The sequence below is a fragment of the Lactuca virosa genome, chromosome 6 (genome assembly GCF_052849685.1).
Source record: "Lactuca virosa cultivar CGN04683 chromosome 6, Lactuca_virosa_CGN04683_v6, whole genome shotgun sequence".
NCBI lineage: Eukaryota > Viridiplantae > Streptophyta > Magnoliopsida > Asterales > Asteraceae > Lactuca > Lactuca virosa.
In genome coordinates this window covers 210,310,676-210,316,747 of record NC_136431.1, presented here as the reverse complement: position 1 = coordinate 210,316,747, position 6,072 = coordinate 210,310,676, and positions in this window count along the sequence as shown.

Below are 6,072 nucleotides of genomic sequence, written 5' to 3'. Positions count from 1 at the left end.
TTCATAGTTCGAATTGTGGGAACATGGCACATAAAATATTATGGTAGAAGGATGATGAAGTATCATGTCTTTATGTGAGACATTATGCATCGTGTCCAATACGCTTCAGGTATAGGATCGATTGCATATGATATAATATTTGACCATTCTAAAATTTTCCAAATGCCTAAGGCATTAAGAGGGAAAAGGGAATAGAACTGGTTTTGACTAAAATAATTAAACAACTATCAAAGGACGATCTGAGGTTCACTGAGGATTTATCGCTTGTGAGTAGTTGGAAGTATAGTACTGGATGGACTATATTGACATTATTATGAATAGATAAGATTCTATTAAGAATGAGTTGTCATATGACAAATATGGAAATGTTTCCATAAATGGGAGTTGGAAATTAAGAATCTATGTAGATTAGAAACTTTTATGCAAAAGGATGTTCAAAGGAATGTACTTTGAGTGAGAGACATCACATCTATAAAATTGTTCTGTAACAATTTATGATAGAGAAATTAGTAATTTCATTAGCCAAGTCCTGGTGACTTTAGTGCTACATGACTTTACGAAAGGGTCGTTGCATAAAATGTTAGAATCTAACATATTCTAATAGTGGCAAGAACCTTGTATTCTTACACTAATGATAAGGATTAGGGATTGTGAAATGAGTTTCATTGGAAAAGTTATTTCAATTGATTTATTTCACAAAATTTGGACCATAGGAAACCAAAGTGTGCATGCTTGGAGCATGGGACAATTGTGAAACAGTAAGCAATGAATAATGAGTAATCAATATAGTGTTTAAATAAAAGTGTTTTTTTTATTTACGCTCAAAAAGTTTTGGGACCATATAGGATTAATATTATTATTGCATTTCACTTTGCATGTTTTGACTTCCAGAATAACTAGGTTATTCGAACCTCCACAGTCGGTCATACGTTGGAAGTAGGTATGAAGGAAGACTGTCATGAATCTGTCTGTAGATTGTCTAAAGTGTTTAGACATAGCACAAGTTTGCCGCAGAGTTCATGAGTGCTTTGATAAGATTAAAGTATTGGATTAAACCCACGCTCACTTGAATCACTTCATGGTTTTATCATGAGTGATTGGTGAGACGATAATATTGTATATTCTTGAAACCAAGACGTGTGAGTTGTTACTTGCTGATCAGTTGCACATTGATGATAAGTAAACGCACCAGTAACTTGGTGTTATAAAACTTATTGTTGTGTGTGATTCGATTAGTAGGTGCAAGAAAACATTTGAGTCAAAGTTTATCCATTCCTTTTACCCAAGGTAGGATAAAAGCAATATCTGTGGGCCCCTCGATGATTTAGTGATGACAAAGGAAAGTGCTCAGCCGGGCCAGGACTGATTTGATTTGTTCAATTAGTCAGTCATCATAAATCGGAAATTGGGAAACGACACATAGACTGAGAGAATGATTTCAATCCATGTCTCATGTCTATACGATATCTTGTAGAATGGAGGAATATATAATCCCTTATCTAAAGGACACGCGTATCTGATAAGATCAGAGTTGACAGCGGCTTTTGGAAGCTACGATTGCTGATCAGGTTCTAAAGTCATACGCAGAATAGTTATTAGACTTATCCAAGTGGGAGACTGTTGGATTAGTGTCTAAGTCCATAACTATTTTGGTATGTACTTGACCCGATTATGAGCATGGTCCTTTTGGGTTGCCTTCACCATAGCAATATGTAGGATGAATTAAGGAGAGAAAGGTTTAATTATGATTTATTAATATATTATAAGAATAATATATTAAAGCAGAAATCATATAGTTTAATTAATATTAGTCAAGAATTAATTAAGAATTAATTTTGTGGCTAAAAGAGATTAATTAAACTTAGGGGACTGGATTTGTAATTATAAGATAATTACGATTGGGCTATGGATCACCTAATAATATATAGGTTGGACGAATTCTATGGGAAGCCCATTAGAAATCGTCCAAGGGATATGTTAAAGGAGTCCATGGGCTGCTTAGGGTCTAAGCAGCCAGATTATGGTTTCCTAGTTGTAAACCCTAATAGCCTACATGTATATAAAGGACCCTTAAGCCCTAAAAACGTGGACAAGTAATCCTTTAGGGTTTCCAGCCGTTTTTGGTGCCTCCTCTCTCCTCCCTCTTCATCCAAGTTGCTTAGTGGTGTTTGTGACTCCATTAGAGGTGCAACACTTGAGGCACTAAGCTTTCTGAAGCCAATCAAAGCAAGGATTGATTGTTATTGCTATATAACAATCAAAGGTAATTACTAAACGCTTATTTCAGTTCTTAGTTGATAGATCTAGGGTTTGTAAGTCTTGGATTCATTGCATGTACAATAGAGAAACCTAGATCCAAGCATTAGCGTTTGTATGAGCACATAGGATTGTTCTTATGCTTAAAACCCATCAAGTTATGCTTAGTGTTATGCCAGCTATATATGTGATACTTGTAGGGAAGACCATGGAAGGAGCCAATGGCATTTGAATGTAAGACCATGTGAGGGAGCCCATGGCCTTTCAAGTAAAGACCATGGGAGGAGCCCATGACACTTGAATGTAAGATCATGTGGGGGAGCCCATGGCTTTCCAGCTAAAGACCATGGGGGGATCCCATGACACTTAGGAGGAGCCCACGAAATCCATGGCATCCTGGAGTAAGACCTTAGGAGGAGCCCACGAAATCCTTATATGTTTGTATGCATGGATTATGTGGTATATGTAGCTTATATAACCAATATGATATGTGTTTATGTGGATTGTGTGTGGGGTATGCTCTGGGGAACTCACTAAGAATTAGGTTACAGTTTGTGGATTTGTTTCAGGTACATCCGAGCCTAATGGCAAGGGCAAGGCCTGATGGCGTGGCGTGAACTCTTTCTCAGGCGTTTTTATGGGACACTCTGATGTTTTGAAATAAAATTGTAATTGATATGAATTTTGAAAACAATTGTATTTGAGATTTCATGGTTTGTGGAAAGTATTTTGGGTACTTAAAAATGAATTTTTTTTGAGAACCTCCACGACATAAAGTTCTCCCACCCTACTGACGATCCCAATCACCTTCTGAGTGTGTTGGTCATGTATAACACATATGATATAAAAAAACACCCAATTACCAGACTTACACAACTGGCTGACGGAAACAAGATTCAAAGTGAGTTCGGGAATGTAATAAACACCAGGGAGAGACATATAAGGAATAGAAGCAGACCCAACGCCTTTGAATTTTATAGATATATCAGTAGCATACATAACGGAGATAGATGACATGCATGACAGAGAAGTAAACAATGATTAATAAGGAGACATTTGATCGGCTGCACCAGAATCTAAAATCCACAAGATGAAGGTATACTTGAGGTACCGAATGAAGTATGACCAGAATGAGACATAGATGCATATGTGAGAGTAGGATTGGAGGCCAAATACTGTCTGGAACTATCAAAAACCTTGGGATCTAATACAGAAGGTGGCATGTTGCCAACTGACTTAGTGTCAATTGATGGGGCAGCAACAATAGTGAATTCTGGAGGGCGAGGTGAAGGTGGCTGGAACTTCTGCTGACTAGATCTATTATGTTGTCCCAAATGAGGCTGACTAGATTTACCCTTGTTTACTAACATTGGACACTGAGGTTTCCAATGATTTTTCTGTTTGCAGAATGCACACTAATCATAAGTAACCCTTGGATCTTGTCGAGACTGATTAGACGAAACAACAAGCACAACAATAGTAAAAGTAGGAATGGAGGTTGCTTTAAAACCTTTATCCGCGTGACACTTGATATGAGTATCTTCAACAATCAGCTCATGAGTAATAAAATACAATGAGGGAAGAGGGGAGCGATAAAGAATCGTTCCACATAGGCCTTCAAAATCACAATGCAACGCCATCAAAATTGGAGAAAACGTTGTTCTTCCCTCCTAGCAATATAAGGCTCAAAATCTTTTAACTCTTTAGATTCAGTAAGAGCCAACTGATCCCACAAATCAGACATAACAACATAGAAATCTTGTATACTCAGTTCATTTTGTTGAAGGGCACGAATATCATATTCTAAGTGATATTGTTTAGCAAAATTGGACTGAGTATACAGTATCTCCAAGTGATTATAAACTTCCTTTGATGCGTCATATTTAGCCAACTGCATACCAATAGACTATGTAACAGAATTGTTAATCCAAGTAATGACAGTGGAGTTATCAGTCTCCTAAGCATCAACCAACGAATCGAAATTCTCAGGTTGGGGCAATGAAGGTTTGCCTTTAGTGCTAGTGACTTAGCCCCACATATTCTTCCCACGAAGGAAGTTCTTTATAACATAACTCCAATATGTATTATTATTTCCATCTAGTCGAGTATTGATTGACTGAAGGGAATTATCCTTTCCATTCATGTTGACAATGGACAAATAACCACAACAATAGATAAACAATCAGAGAATGAGAAGAAAGACAAACCAGTAGAAGCAACCAATCGAACAACAACAACAAACTAACAACAATTAGCAAACAAATACCAACAAGCAAACGAACATCAGTTGTGAAGGAGCATCAAACAGATTGGAAACTAAACAGCTACAAAATCTTCTAACAACGTATCAAACCTCCGCTCTAAAACCGTGACAATATTGCCATTTGGTTATTGAAAGAGAGAAATTACAAGGTTCTCAATGAAAAGCATAAAGGCTACAAAGAAGAATGGTGAGAATAACTACTAGCTAAGACAAAACCCTAATGGGCTAAAGCCTACAGGACCCGTAAACATGTTGGCTAAGAACATATAAGCTAACATTGTAAAATCGAATTCGTAACAACATAGTTGTAAAAAGAAGGTATAAAGAAGTTGAAAAAACTATATATCAAAACCAAACAAGTTTTTGAATATAAAAGTAAAATTGGAAAAAAATTATAAAGAGGATTTGCACCAAATTTGAGAAAAAACTTAATAACTGGCCAAAATTGAAAAATATGATATTTTTATCGGTTGTGAACTTGCGACAGGTCCGAGTTGGAAAATAAAAAATAATAACTGAGACTATTTCTGAACTTTTTCTAAAGGACTCTATCTTGACATGAATTTAAGAACAATTTTGTCAAATGTTAATGTATATGTCCCTTGGTCCTATATGAGCGTCTCATCGATACAAATGTTGTTTTTGGTTATTTTTCAATCACTTGTGGAAATTACAGGAAATATATATAAAGAGCCTAGCTGGAGCCTGGATCGAAAAGTCAAATTTGTTTGTTTTTATCATTATTTTTCCATGGAGTATTAGCATTAAATCAAACGACTCTATAAAGTCGTTAATATGTTATGTTGCATTATGTTGTTCATCAATCCACATTGGTGAAATGAATGTTGTGAGCGCTAATTACGTTGACATGAGGCATTAAGTCATTATGGGGGATTTAGAAATAAAAATACGGGATTGCACAAAAAATTTAGAAGTTATACGATTAGAAAAAACCTCATTTCTGACGGTAGTTTCCCTCATAAAATCTGTCACTAAAGGGTTTTACTAACGAAATTACACCAAATTGACACTTATCTGACTTTGTGATGGATTTCTGATGGATTTCAAATGGATTTGTAACGTTCTTTATGGCTGAAGGCATCAACCACAATGTTACATTTGCTAGGATGATAGCGGATCTCACATTCGTATTCGTTCAACAACTTTGACCATCTGTGTTGCCTCATATTGACTACTTTTTTATCGAAGATATGCTGAAGACTATTGTGGTCTGTATAGATAGTGCATTTTGTCCCGTAAAGATAACGACGTCAGTTTTTCAAGGTAAAAAACTACATCTCGTAAATCTAGTCCCTGATACGAAGCATCGTAGTATACAACGAAGTCATCAATGCCTTCTGGAAGTGATAATATTGGTTCGCTACACAACATTTCCCTTAGCTTTGGAAATCATCCTCTTGTTTGTTTCCACAAAAAAATTCGTCTCTTTCTGTGTTAATGTTGTGAGAGGTTTGGCTATTCTAGAGAAACTTTCTATGAATCTCCTATAATAGCATGAGAGACCTAGGAATTGACGCACTTTGGTTGGTGTC